Source organism: Lonchura striata, chromosome 14 (assembly GCF_050655825.1).
Source record: "Lonchura striata isolate lonStrDom1 chromosome 14, ASM5065582v1, whole genome shotgun sequence".
NCBI classification, from domain to species: Eukaryota; Metazoa; Chordata; class Aves; order Passeriformes; family Estrildidae; genus Lonchura; species Lonchura striata.
Window position 1 is genome coordinate 8,692,162 of NC_140716.1, and position 15,867 is coordinate 8,708,028.

General features: G+C 41.0%; 1 protein-coding gene across 5 annotated transcripts in view; it reads right to left on the reverse strand.

Moving 5' to 3' along the window:
- Nucleotides 1–15,867, reverse strand: part of XYLT1 (xylosyltransferase 1) — a 176,738-nt gene that overhangs the window by 74,115 nt on the left and 86,756 nt on the right. The gene's annotated exons all lie outside the window — the stretch shown is intronic.

The window sequence follows — 15,867 nt, forward strand, 5'->3', positions numbered from 1 at the left end:
CGGAAGACAACCCCTAATACAAAGCTTTTGCCAGCAAGGAACAAATTAATATGAATTAACTGAGCTTGATTTTTAAATGTTCTCATGAAAATTGTTTGCACTGGTATTCAAGAGGGTGCACAGTTATATTCATATATTCACAGTTAAAGTGATGGGCAAAGGATAGAACAAAACAGCACAGTCTTGTTGCTAAAATAAAGGACTTGCACTCCATTACTCCATCACAGAATAAAAAGATCCCATTAACATACCACTAGAGGAAAACAAAGGGAAAATCAAATTGCCAGCATCAGAAAATGTTCAACAAAAGCAACATAAAGTGATTCTTCTGTATTTCAATTGACATTACAGTTTTGCTAAAAAAATCCAATGTGCAGAAAACATCACTTTATTGACTAAATAAATTACTGGCTGCTGTTAAAAGCATCTGGGGAGAATTTGTATGCAAAATGCATTCTCACAATAATACCATAATTTATAAATGAGTTATAAATTTCTCTCAGATTTTAACAAGTCTGTGATGCCCTTGGATGTCAAGGAGCTGCTTAAACAGTAACTTGTAAAGGGTCTTCTCTATACTGCCCAAGAGGAGTATCTGTGCAATGTCTGAAAGAAAAAAATACATGCCGGCTTCTTACAGACAAAAATAATAATGAGGATAATTTCTAAAATTATCTTAACTCTGCCCCTCAGAGTCTCTTTTCCCATTCTGCAACTTCACTTCATGTCAGCAGTCAGAGGTACTAAATTTGGCCCCAGGCCCTTCCCATTTCCTGCAGCTGGGACTTCTCCTGCCTCCCAGCAGTGCTGCCTGTGTGCTGGCAGGGTTTGGGCAGGACCTTGGCACAGGGAGGCTCTGCTTGTGCACAGCTCATCCCACCCCTCTGAATCTGGGGAGCCTGGCAGAGGTGAGCTGTGCATTAGTGTGGATCCCCAGGGAAAACTCAAAGGTGCAGCACACTGTGAGACAGAGCACACATCCAAGTTGTTTCGCATTTTAAATAGGTAAAGCAAGTGCTAAAAACTGCTTTGAAGGTCTAGATGTAATCCAGCAGTATTGCTTTCCCATGTTTGGGTTTTCCTCCTGCCATCTCTCATTCATCCACGAGCTATTTGATCATCTCTATCATAAGGGGAGGCTTAAAAGAGGAAAATAAAAAAACCCAAACTCAAACAACTCGTGTTGAGATGTAATTCAGTTCCTCCTCCTCTAAAATGACAGAGCCCCAAACAAATTCATTCACAACTTGGCTTTTATGGTACAGTAGGGCATGAAAATCATCAACTGGCTGCAAAACTGCTAAGTAAACCTAATTTAGGAGATGAAAATGTGTGAAACACAAGAAGCATCTCACAGGTTGTAAAATGACATGTTTATTTAAAAAAGAGACCAGGAAAAATAAGAAATGTTGGCAGAGGATTGCAGGTAGATGCCAAAGACTCCCTGGCTGTCGGGTGGTCAGAGCTGCCCATGAGCTGCACACTCCCAAGCCAGGGCAAGGTGCTCACAGCCCTGACACCCAGCACCCCTGAGAGGGAGGCAGGAACAAAGCCCCAGCAGGTTTGTGGCAGAAATAGTTCTGTACTGCACTATCCAGGGCCAGCAGGGAGGCCAGGAGCAGCAGCTCAGCACAGAGAGGAACCAGCAGCACCAGGAGCCAGCGAGGTCTGCAGCGAGCTCTGCTCTCACTGCAGCTGCTCTGCCTGTCGGGAGCTCAGCCTCCTCACAGCTAAAAAGATAAACTCCCACAAAGATGATCTGCAATTGAGCCAAGAAGAAATATTATTTGTTAAGGCAAGGAGGTAGTTATTGAGTAGTAACAACATAATGTCATTCAGCTCATCTGCTGGATTCATTTCAGTCCATCTCCTACTCTGCAGCCCCTCTGAAGTCAATGGAGAATGGACAGTGTAAAATCAGTATCAAAAGAGAATTAGCATATCTGAGCCAAATTCTGCTCATGTTCCAGTTCTGAACAACCCCTGATCTATAAAAATGCAGATTACTTTTGAGCCTCCTTAACAATCCTCCGTTATGGCTAAAAGAATAAAAAATACCTGAGCTGCAATTTCTTTCAAGTATAATTTAATTTCCCCATCTTTATTTTGACACTAAAAGAACGATGAAAAATCTCTTCATATTATTTCTCAAGACACAATTGCTAGAAGGTGAACTGTTTATCCACACACACACCATTCATTCTGACCCTTTTTCTATGAGACTGGATGACCCTGCCCCTATTGTCACAGCAAGTACCAACTTTATGAAAGAACACTTAATTTCTGGAATGACTTTTTGTGTAAACTAACCCAATGTCTCCTGACAACAAATCCTTACCCTTCAATAGCACAACTTTCTTTGAGTTGAAGACATCATCTGAAAGAGAATGCCTGTGCTGACAATATTTTGATTAGAACAAAATAATTTTATAAATTCAAAAGTGAACCAGTATGGAAAAGTTTAATATTATTGTAAATGAAGTATTTAAAAGTAAAAATTATACTTGACACTCTAATTACATTGCCCCAGAGTATAATCCCAAAAGAACACAGAGACCTTTTGCCAAAGGTGATTTGAGTGTTAATATGAAACTCAACGTGGGCTCATTTTAATTACATATGTGCCTGCTGAGAACATATGATAGAGTCCAAAAAGCTAATTCATTGTCAGCATGACAGCAGGACCTAATATTAAATCTTGCACACCAAGTAAATTTTCCAGATTACCAATTACTACACAAAAATAGGACACGTTGCAAAAGTGGTAATCAGCATGAAAGCAAAAATACAAAAAAATATTGCCAAACAGAGCTCAGCTCTGGGCCAGCTGATATTGCCAAACAGAGCTCAGCTCTGGGCCAGCTGTGGGTACAGGAAATCTCCCAGCAGTTCATCCTTTTTTCTTCAACACCAGAAAAATTCATTGGTCCATCTCTAACCCTACTGACACCAGGTTTGCACTGATTTCCACAGCATTGATCCTCATTGGCACTGTAATAAAGTGGCACTGCTGTCTATAAAACTCTTTAGCAATACAGAACAGCACTTCAAAGTAGATTTTAGTGTGCTTTTTTATTTTTTCATACTTCACCCTAAATTTTCTTCATTTAAAAGAAATTACTGAGTGATTTTGTGTTCTCAAGTTCCTGACAGGTTTCTGGCACTGAAAAAAATGTTAGGAGTAAGTTTATAACTCTTAATTCTAACAGGTATTTTGGTTTACTTTTAATTGTGGATAAATTCATGCATCAGTCAGTATTTTCTACAGAAACTGCCTGGAGTATGAAGAGGAGAACCCAGAGTCACAAGGATGAGCTAACCCTGGGGAAATGAGACATAACCACAATTGTGAAGGCAGCAGAGACCCAGCCAATACTTCCAACTGCATCTTTACCTGCCCTTTTGTTGCTTTACTGATGCATTATTAATTAATAACTACTGAGTGTTCCCAACAGAGCATTTTAAATAACAGCTGAATTTCTTTATGGATGATTATGAATAATAAAAGTAAGTCTGCAATGTTCAAAGCAACAAACAAACCCAGGTAGGGAGCCTGAACTGCAATAAAAACTGCCCTTTGAAGCTTGAGCATTTGGGGGTTCCTAAATGTCTCCTGTGTAGTATTACACAATTTCCAGTCTAGCTTAATCCAATTAGTCTGAAGAAATGTAGGATTTCCTCCGTTTTGCCTCAGCACAAACTCAGCTGTTTGAAAGGGAGACGATGGCATTTTAGAAAAGCTGCAGGGTTAGTTTGGTTCACTGCTTTATCCAAATGAAGCTACACCAATTTAGTCCAGCTAACAATTACAGTTTTCAGTTCTCAACTCAGATAATGAAAAGAAAATTGTCAAATCACAATTACTTCTATGCAAGATCTATGCAAATGATGAAAAATATTTCAGCAGCTCTGAAATGTATTATTCAGGGATGATGCAAGGTTTTCATATTCTACTTGAATTCTGGACAAAACTTACCAAGCACTGAAGGTGCTCTGGGGGCACCTCTGTGGTATTTCAGCTGGATAGTTTTAGGCATAGCTGAAATAAATTTGTAATGCTTTAAGATGAAAACTCATTTGAAGGTTGTATTTATCCATAGGATAATTTTTTCTATCTCCACCACCTCAAAAAATGAAAAGCCTCCTACTATTTGAATAAAATTCCAGCATTAGTTTTCAAAAATATTGCTGCCTTTAAGGCAGAAAGGAACTCACATTTCTATTCAGTCTTTACTAGATTTAGTTACTTTTTTTTTTCTTTTTTTTTTTTTTTTTCCTATAGACTATGCTTAATATTTCTTTCTGGTGTTTAAACTTGTACTTGCACAGGAAAAAGGCAGTTTCAGCTGTGCTTTCTGATCCTTTTATCTGCCTCATGACAAATAGCCCAGGCACTTGCCATATAACACTTGGTAGGTGGGGTAGAAAACAAGTTGCCTACTTCATTTTCTGAAGATGAAATGCAGAATTATAAATCTGTATTTAGGCAAAGTGCAGACAAAAGGACACCAGGAAGAGGCCATGCAGGGCAGGGCACACAGAGCACAGAAGGGCTGTTTTGATGGCCATTTGTAGGGGATCAGCCTCACGCCCAGCTCCCAGGGCCAAACCCCAAAGGCTCCTGTGCTCTCCCCAGGCCAGGTGCTGCTGTGGCAGGCAGCCCCTGCACCCTGAGCAGGGGCAGTGGCAGCTCAGCCCCAGCCAGGTGCCCCGTGTGCCCCTGGCCACTGTGCAGCTCCTGCCAGCCCTGCTGTGCCCTCCAGGACAGCCAGCAGGGCAAGGGCAGCTCAGCTCAGCCCTGGACACAGACTGTACTCATCCTCCAAAGCAGACAGAATCTGCTCTCCATTCCCCACACAAACTACTACTTATGCTTTTTCTTTCTGATATTTCTGTCTTTGAATCTTCATTCTTCTGCTTTATGGTTCAGTCCTTCTACAGGGATTCATAGAAAATAGAAAGAATAACACCTTTTTTACTTTCAGATATTAAGATGGATCATTATTCCTCCCGATGTGTTAGAAGATATTTATCAGTTTGACTTATGAGGCCTTTCTGACTGTGAAGACTTAAACATCGATTTAATGACAACTTAAAGACTACTAAAACTGTAGGAGATTGCATTAGATAAATAATTTAACAATAAAAGGCATATCAAGGCAGACATTATTGCAACCTTCCACCGATCAATCACCATTTTCCATGTTTATCCAATTTTCATCTCAAGGTTCGGTATATCAAATTGCCCAGACATACACTACACAACTGAAATAACTTCATCATTGAATAAAACTGCATAGCCATTAGAATTCTCTAATATCAAGATAGCTGACATTATGTTAAATATTGGCCTCAGTTCCATAGGGTAATAAATTTTGACCTAAATCCAATCTTTCATGGATAGCTGATTCATAATGAAAAATTACTGGTTTGTCACTTTACCTTGGGAAATTTATTGTGGAAACTAATATAGCACCAGGCAGGCTTTGAAATATATGATAAGTAAAACCACAGTTCCCTTCCTAAGCACCCTGAAACAAAGGGAACAGATTTGGTCTGGTACAAAAACATCTGACATACAGATAGCTACCAGAAAAAGAAAAAAAGAGAGAAAAGAGAATTTTTCCTCCTTAAAGATATTTTCATTCAGCAAACTCCCCGAGGGAACTCAGAAAAAAACTTGTTATTTTTTAACATAATTATTTTAAAGTCTCTTGATAAACAAGATTTAAAATCCACATAAATAACAAACTAACTGTAACATCACCACCCCCATTTTTCCTCTGCATGTGTCTGCAGTGGAGCTAAATACCTGTCTGTACATGACATGAGCTGTGTGAGGCACCCCAATGAGCCTGTGCCACATCAAAGAACAAAACCAAGTTTCCCCAGTATTAGTCTAGAACTCAACTTCTGTGAGTGCTTCTGGGTTGGCCCATGATATGGTGTAATGGAGCATATTCCTGCTGTCCCTCCTTAGTTTACAGCTCTTTAATAACTTCTAGAGCAATCATATTGCAGATTCCTTTTTCTTCTTCTTGAAGTGATCCTTCTGCTTGAATGGATTTCAGTAGAATTTTCTGAGTGATTTCAAGTTTGCACATTAGGAGCCCCCTAACATCCCTGATTTATTTCCTAAAATTCTGCAGCCTGCAGCCATGACAACACAAATGTTTGCATATTTGACAAATTATGTCTACAAAAGGCCAGAAATGCTTGAGAGAAATGAAAATGAGTGAACTTGTGTGCTAACTGCAGCATTTTTATCAATTGTAAATGATGGAGCTGAATCTAGTAGGATTTCTCACTAAGATTTCCTTTTTGATGATCAGGTTAAGAATGCCAGAGATGTCTGAAGCTTCCTTGTAATATTTCTCATGAGCCTGTCAGAAGTGATTTTCTCATATGCTTTTCAGAGATCTGCAAGGTAAAACATTTTCAGAATCAGAACTGCTGTACAACTGTTCTTATTCCCAAATGCTGGATGGATGGGCTTTGCTTTGGACTGTAAACTTCCACAGACTGGTAAGACAAGAATCTCTACCTCTTCATCTTTGCTTGCCCCTATAAGAACAAAATTGTCTTGTTTCTCAGTGAATCTAAAATGTTGGTGCTAGAAATGCATAGAAACATTTTATGGTTCACTGATAAAGGTTACAGAATAAATTTACTGAAGTAAGACATCACTTAAGAGGGGTCAGTAAAGCTACTTTATTACTTCAGTTAAACCTCTTACCCACTTTGCTTTGAACACTTCACAGGAAGCTTGGGTTTGTGATCACCTCCTGGCAGAAAATTATAGATTTGTTTACAAAACCGTATCAGCTCTGTGTAGCCTCCCTCTGCTCTGGCTTGGCAAGTCCAGTGTGTGTTATACAGAAGTCTTTTCCACGATGTTTCTTGGTAGCTCTCCTCACAATTAATCTCAAACACATCTCTCCTTAGCCATTTGTTTCTCTGACAAGGTGGCCAAATGAACCAGGCTGGGTTCTCCTGCCCAGCTTTCCCTTCTGTAAGGGAGTATATTCCTCACATGCTTTTGCCTAAATGACCAAAGAAAGTGACTGTCTCAGACAGAGAGAATGACTTGAGGATAGATCCTCAAACCTGCTCAGAGTGTCACAGGGAAATCCTCCCAGAGCACCTACACCTCATCCCATGCAAAAGAGAAAGTACAAATGGGTAAAACATATATTGCAGTAAATTTCTCTTTTGAACTTCCCTATTCCTCTCCACTATTCACTAAATTGCCCAGAATGAATCACAGCCCAGAAATAGCAGAACATGAAAATGTATGGTTCTGTTTAGTCATACTACTGTCGAGCTCCTCACAGCAGCACAGCAACACACACAGAGCTTCCAGCCCGAGAGTGGCAGGGCTTGCAGTGCTCACTGCACAGCAATATCCAGCACCTGCCTGCAGCCCTTCATTTGCAATTAAAACCACAGGTGAGTAAGCAGCCAGACTGCTTAAGCTGCTGTTTAGAGCCACTCACCAACAAAGGTGCATTCTCACCAGCAAAGTGTTCCTCTTACAACTTGTAATGAGTTACAGAAATGAATCAAAACTTCAACAAAACACTTCTATTAGTATGGGCAAGGAAGTCTCCAGAAAAGAGACACAATCACCTTGCAACAAAGAGAATGATACAAGCCAATATATTCCAGCTACACCAGGGCTGTCTGAACTTCAGCTGAGTAGTGAGGCTTCCAATGAGATTTGTAGAAAAAGATCCTTTTGACTGACAGCTCTTTTCTGTGGTGCTCTCTGACAGGACCTACAACTGTTGCAGACTATTGGGGAAAGTTTAGGTTGGGTATTAGGAAAAGGTTCTTCACCCACAGGATGGTCAGGCACTGGACCAGGCTCCCCAGGGAGGTGGTCAGGGCTCCAAGGCTGACAGAGTCCAGGGAGTGTTTGGACAGTGCTCTCAGGCACAGGGCTCTGTTTTAAAAGGCAACAAGCAATTCAGGCCTTCATAAGAAATCTTAAAAATTTCACAATTTGAAAGGACATACAATTGCTATTCAAATTATTTTCCAGAAACCACTGAGTTCGAGTTATTAAACAATGATTTTCCTGCAGTATAATTTTGCTTTCTGGCTTAAATCTTCTACCATTTTTACAGTAACATCTGTGGATGAGGACAAATGGATGAGCACTGAACACAGAAGTTGATAGAGATCATGCAGCTTTCAGCAAGCCCTAAAGGAAAGGGCTCAAAAATTCTTTGGCCTCCCTGGGGGCTGGTGAGAAAGCTAAAGAGGAAAAATGATGGACTTTTGCCATGGGCCTTTCAGTAGGGCCAGGACTTTAAAGCAATGTCTTATTTTATAGTAAAACTGTAAAATGCTTCAGACTTTACTGTGCATGCAGCTGAGCCTGTTGGTGACAGCAGTAGGGACTGGGAGATGGGAGTGCTCTGTTCCTCCTTACAAAGGTGCCAATCAGGAGTAACTTATTTGACACAACTAACTGATAAATCAGTGAGGCAGTTGGATATTAAAGCAGTGTGAGCAGTGAATCAGGGTTATTCACTTCTAACACGCTCTCAAACTATCAAAGACAAGCATTTACTTGGAATATACAATGAGCAATTTCAAAATCTTTTCCAAGGTTGCTCAGATACAGATTCTTGTCATTCAGTTCTTCTATGGAAGTCATGATTACCCACAGAGAAAAAAGATGGATGTTTTAAAACTACCTTCTGCATAAGAAATATTGGCAACAGAAACAAATTATGGTTTGGAATCTTAAAATGGCAATAATGTCCTGTAAGATTGGCTTCCTGCCTACATTGCTGGCATTTTAATTCACAGTTAGATCTCTTAAACAACTCTTCCTCATTTCCAGGGAAGCCATTACAAACCAGTGATCTCATAAAGCTCAGTGACTCCCGAAATACATCAAAGAAATGTACCCTTTTAAAAACCTTCCTGAAACAGGGTGCATTCCCTTTAATTATATTTTTAATACAGTAACAAACTCTGTATATATTTAAGGCATTGTTTCAAGAAGCCACAAAACAGAAAAATTCTTTGCCTTGGCTCAGGAGGATGAAATTAAATGTCAATACTTCCCCCCCCGCCCCCCCCCAATTATTTTAAAATTAATACACTCAGTGCCACTGGCTTCAAGCTAAACTGTAGCAGCCTTGAGCTGCAGCTAGCATGGCATTTCTGGAACATAACATTTCCCCATTTTCAAAATAATAGTTCATCAGCTGCAGATTCCCATGAAAACCGAATATTTGCTAAGTAATGGTACTTGAAGAAGTGCAATAGTTAGAAAGACAGAGCTGAATATGTGCTCCTTTGTCCTTGGTGGCATTTTAGGCTAAAAACAAAAAGCAAATCTAAAAGCTGCCTGCTTATAATTAGTATGTTACACTGACACCCTACCACAGTTTTGTTATGGTTAGAATGACAAATTAGGAAAGAGTAATAACACTGAAGCTTAACTCAAGCTCAGTCCAGTACTAATGTACACAGCTGCTTGCTTTGCATTGAATAAAATTAAGATAATTAGATGCCATGTTTCCTCTTCAGGGTCTGTCTACTAAAATCAGCATAATGGGTCCACTCCAGAGGTCAAACAACAATTTTATATGAAAAACATTATGTATGAAAAAGAGAAGGGTTCAAATTTTCCTTGTACAGGGGGAGGTTGGGTTTGGTGCTTTTGTTTGGGGTTGGGTTTCTTGGTCCTTCTGATTCTTCTCCCCACTCCCCCTGCTCATACCTTCATACCAACCATTTTCTTTATCTATAGTTGTATTTCACTTTCCCCACCAACACTGTCCACACATTTCAGGATCACTGGGAAGCATTAACAATCACTTAAGTACTTCTCTTTCATCTCTATACATGCACAGTAATCTTTATCAAAATATTCACTGAGCTTCTGCTACCCTCATGCTCTCTTCCCAGGAGGTTTGCAGCAAGGACATACTCAGCCATTATCCTCTCCCACGCTTGCCCACACTCCCCCTTTAATGCTCCATAAAATGATAACATTTTCCAAAACAGAGGCTTGGTGAGAACTAGGACTGCTGACCATAAATTTTCCATCCCTTCTGCCCCCCACTCCTAGTGTCATGAAATGTCCCAGCATTTCCTTGAGATGCCACGTGCCAGATGATTTCTGCAAGTCTGCTCTTGGGGACCAGTTCTGCAGCCTCCAGACCCACAGGTGATCAGACAAGCCTACGTGGAGAAACGTGACCAGACAGTAGCACCACTCATTTTTCTCCTGACAGTGCCACAGCTTCACTGGTTTTATTAGACTTGGTTCTGCTTCACACACATTAAGGGGAGAGACACATCACTTATTTCATAAATTCATTTAGCCTAAAATGCAAGTACTGGATCTTGAAACGGCCCTTTATAATGAAAGCAGTGCTGGAAACATGGTTTCCAGAACAGAACACAATCTCTGTACACGGTGTAATTACATCTTAGCATTCTGCAGAATACCAGTGCATGCCTTAAATGCTATTAATTGTAAGCAGTTTTGTTCCACAGGATGTTGTTTGCTGATAACTACTCAATTAGGGTTATTTTGCAATTAGTCTACTCACAGTAAATTTACTGCAACCAGAGTCATCTGTGGTGTAGCAAATTAAAATGCTGTCTGGGCTGCATGTGCAGTGGCTCTTACATGCTCCTTAAACTCTGTATAGCTCACCACAGTGATTCTGTCACACTAACAGATTAACACACAGGCAAGCAGCAGCAGCCAATGTGATTTGGAATCCTGAAACCAGAAGAAAAAGACAAATCTGGGGTTCAATGATCTGTAGATCAAACCCAGTGAGTCCAAAAATGCACTGCCAAAACCTTAAAAGCTAAACAAACCACACATTTATATGTCACTGTGTGCATACACATGCATATTGAGCAGATGAAATCCTCTATTTGCTTCATTACAGTTCCCATTCTTTTAAAATTCTGTAGAGGATGCTCTCATTTCCATGCCTTGAAGAACAGCTCTGCTCCACCCCACAAGTATTTGGCATCTTGTGGCTTTTCCTCTCCCTTCCTGCAAATCACACCTCTTTCTGCTGAGTGCTTTCAAGTCATCAGATAAAAACATTTTGGACATTCAGATTGCTATTACCTGTGTGTTCAATAAGCAGAGCTCCAGAGCCCTTTTCTGTCAGTTTTAAAACCAAAAGGTTGTGTTTCTGAAATAAAATGGAAAATTTTCTTCCCAGCAGCCTCTAAGAAGCTGAAAGCACTTGCTTCCATGTGCCAGAGCAGCATTATCAATAAGTAACCAGGGAGAAGGCAGTCTGATTTGCAAAAAACCTCTTTCAGTGCTGCTAAATTCTTTGGAATTAGGGAAGCTTGATTATTTTTCTACTTTATTATAAGCTGGGTTTACCCTACAAGGATGAAGGTAGTGAAAAACCTGTTTGACTTAAAAACTAAGAAAAGACAACAGAAACGCCCATAGGAAATAAATCAGTATCAGCTGAGGCTCTCTGCTTTCCCAGGGACTTCTCACTTGCTAGAACTACATCTTAGAAAATACTTCTGAAAAAACTCTGCTATGTACTTTGGTCTATCTAGGGCCATAGATCTGGGCCAAGAATAAAGCCAATGGGGTAATTAATGATAAGGATTAGGCCAGAGGCTCCCCTGGGGATATGGCAGCTGAGAGAAGCTGGCCCAGAGGAGGCCTGGTGCAGATGCCACTGGGGACTGTGCTTGTGATGACTCCTGACCTGGTGGCAATGACCAAGCAGGAATTGTGCTCTGTGTCCATCCAGCAACCCTGCAAGGCACAGGTACAGAGTGATGGGTATTTTAGAGACAAGAATTCTCATTTAAACTTCTGCTTCTTCTCAGTATCTCTGCACAAGAGGAGGGCCGTGCATGATAATGGACAAAGAAGGGAGACAGAGGGTCCACGTGCACCGACAGCTTTGGTGAGCAGAAGAATGTCTGGCCCACCAGGACAATCAGTGTCTGTACAGGACCAGGCCATAGATGGCCCCAGCAAGGAAACATCTGCCACATGGTCCACAGGCTGTACCATGTCTCCTGAGAACTCCCCAAAGGATGTCTGTGAGTATCTTAACCTGCACAGGACTGGATTTGCTATTTCCTCATCTAACCTTGTGCTGAGCCTACACTTCCCATCTCACATTTGCTGAATGCATTATCCCCAAAACTCATTTCTACAAAGGCCGAACATTCCCTTCTGAGCCAAGGGAGACTTGCAAGCTGCCCATTGCCCTGCTCTCAGCAGTGACTGGGTAAGGCTGCACCTAAACCCTTCAACACCAATCTCCTGTGCCATAGATTTGTGCCGTGTTTTAGGACCAGCTTACAGGGAAATGTCAGCTCACCTGCTCTGCAAGTCAGGTGGCTGCTGAAGGTGCCATGTCCTGTTCTACTGCTCCAGCAGCAATGCCCTTAGCGGGACTGCAGCCCTCACGGAAATAACACCTGCACGTCAGACAGGGGACATCATGCTCCTGATTTTAACAATCCTTCCTTTTATCACTGAAGATCCTTATAATCAACTTCCTTTGCCTGTTGCCTTTGGAAACAATAAAACACTTCAAAAAGTAACAGCTTGTATGATCCCGTTCTTGTTGATAACTGAAGTGAATGTATCACTTAACATTTATGACAATCCAGCTGGATGGAGTCCTGGCCATGATTGAGAGCTACACTTAGCAGCGTCATGGTTTTGATCAGCTGAGACAAGATCCAAGGGGATTAAATTCTGGATGATATCTCAATGGAAACCACAGCACTGGGAACACATTTATATGTAGGGATAATGGATGAATCTGCTGCTCCAACGCATAAATATTTATACTTCACAATTTTGCTGAAAACAGACAGGAAACCTTTGTTCAAACTAAACTGATGGGAACATGAACTCAAATGCTGAACACACAGACTCAGACCCCAGATGTTTGACTGCTGCTGAAAAACACCAGATTGCTTTTTAAAATACTCACATCTACCCCTACCAGCAATCCTACCAAAGGGGTGTCTTATATCCCCAAAAGCTGATGTCCAGTATTTCACAAACTCTCCTGTAACCAAGCTCAATTCTTTTCAAGGACCAACAGAGTTGTTGAAGTCACCTTTCATGAGGGATGGAGTCGCTCTGTGAGTGAAGAAGAGCAGTATTTATGTTCTACAGTGGGAGGAGAGATAGGGGACCACAACACACTGCAACTCAGACAATGGATCTTTAACAGGCCTATAAAATTCAAGGGATCTACCAATTATATCCATACAAGGCCTTCCAGTAGGCATTGGGTGCTTTCAGTTTTGGGGCTCCCCCATGTCTGTCTTGACAATTCTGTATTGAAACATCTGGGAAATGACTTCAAGGTCTGGATTTCCTCCATAGGTTTGGTGACCCAATCTTCCTGTGCCTTGGTGCTTCCTGCATTAGCAACTCATGTCCCATTCCATGTGCTTCTGCATTACCACTTCTCCACAGCAAAGCTCCCAAATCTGCTCTAGAGCAACCTCATATGGAACACAGGATGTCCAGACTTTCTGCCAAGGAAATCTGGCAATTGAAGTGGTTAACTTCAGCTGTCAGCATAGGCAGGAGGAAATAACCTTGAGGCAAAGAAAAGTCAATATTTTCCACATGTATCCATCTGGCTAGGCTAACATGTCTCTCAATTATTTTTTTAAACAAGTGCCACCACTTAAAGTAAAAAATTAAATTAAGCTCTAGCTCAGCAAACCTAAAAATTTTAGACACAATCTTTATGCACCTAATTTTTTAATGTGGTATATATACATACCATATGAGTTTTTCCTAAATTAATCACATTTGGACAGTTTCATCATTTTTCTAAACGTATTTGTACCCCCTAGTTTTCCTGAGAATTTTACTCTGGCATTACAATGGAAGCATTTATACCAGTGTGCTATGTACATATATACTGAAAGGCTTTAAGTGTAAAATGTGACACTGTTCTTATCCTGACTGCAGGCATAAGAGATAAATCCTGTACTTAGAAAAGAAGCAGCAAATATTTATTGAGAAACCTGTTTTTAAGGATGGCAGTTGTTTAAAACTTCTGGAAAGTCACCCTGCACCCCTGGAAGACAGATTACCAAGCAGGAACCACAGATGTGTGCAAAATTGCACAGTTGCACACTAATCACAATATACCTTCCAGCTTGGCCAGGATATCACTTGCATATTTGTATATGGGCTATACTTGCTTACACAAGGTTTACAGCATTGGTCCTATTACTAAGACACCTTCTTGATCCCTGGAGGGCAGTGTCTGCAACGTGCTGGCCTCCCTCAGCTTCCTCACAGACCACAGCTGACTGCCCTGCCCCTAGGGAAGAAGGGGGAAGAAGAGGGAAGGAACAGCAAGGACATGTTTATCACAGTGGGTTCCACCAGTGGTGCCCAGCAGTGCCCAGGGGTACTCACAGATGCTCATCCTGTTACTGATGTCTGCTTTTGCTCTGTTTTTAACTCTCTGCTGTTCTCTTGTCTTCCCTTCAACTTGTGCTGCCTTTACTGTCCCTCTTCCCTTCTTCCCACTGAAAACTGTGTCTTCTGCCTGCTCCATTAATTGTCTCCAGTGTCTGGCCCACCCAGCTTAACAATATTTAACCGTGATAAGAAAGGGAGAAAAAACACCAGAAGAGACATGGTAAAAAACCAAAACAAGACAGTCACAGATGCACTGGAGTGGGGAATGGGGTGCTCAGAACATTCATCCTGGCAAGATGCACCATCGAAATTAAAAGCCCAAGAATCTTGTTACAGGGAGATGTGCTTTTTTTGATACATTCTCTGGGGCAGCTCCTCTTTTTCACTGTCTATACAGGGAATTTAACCTCCTAATCTCTGTAATAGCAATGCTATCCTTCTCTCTACCACACTGAAATCACCCTGCTGTAACCACTGCTTTGTGATGGTGCAGTAAACAAGCCATTAGAGGATGCTCCCAATGAAAGGAACTAAACATCCCCTGGCTCCCATGGATCCCCATGTCTATTCTGCAGTCTCAAAGCAAGACCTATTCTCTAGTTTATAAATCCCCTTTGTACTTTCAGTTTGGACAAAGACATGGCATATCCTTCTGTGCATGGCCAATTACAGGGTTGGGACTCTGGACTGTTGTATAAACAAATGCTGCTGTGGGTAATGCTGCTCCTTGATCAATACCCACTTTGATCAACTGATCAATGCTATTTTCTTTTAGAAGGCATTTTACTCTATGGAGAGCTTATATGGCTGGATGAACGGTGGCACATGAAGCACTCTTTGAAAAGTAGAAAAAGGTCAGCTCAGACATGCAAACTGACAGCAAGCTGAGAGGTAACATCTGAGGGCATGGGGAAACCAAAGCAACAAATAAAAGCTTGGCTTAGGCCAGCAGAGGTGACTGACTTTCCAGCAGTGATTTTGAAAATAACTTTTGCTGATTCAAGAACATTAAAAATAGAAGTCAGCTAAAAATTGGATCTTTTCCCTGTGCTTTTGGAAATTTTTTATATGCTTCTGATAATTACCTGGGTTATCAAAATGCTTAGGAGTCCAGTGTGACAGAAAAATAGCCATACAGCCATAACAGCAATGCCACTCATGTATTGGTTAGCATAAAGCTCCAAAATTCAACGTTTCACTGAATGGCTGTTCTCTGATTACCAAAAAGCACACAACTCCTGCACAGCATGGCAAGATTTTGACTATTCTTCTCTGTGTCTGTAGGTTAAGAACTAAAAGAAACAGGAGCAGCTGAATACCTTTATCACAGTGTGCAATAAAAATCTGGTGGAAGTGAATTCTACAGGAATCCACCAGGGATCTTGTGGCATCTGTATTATTCCCTTGTTCAAAGAGAATTCAAA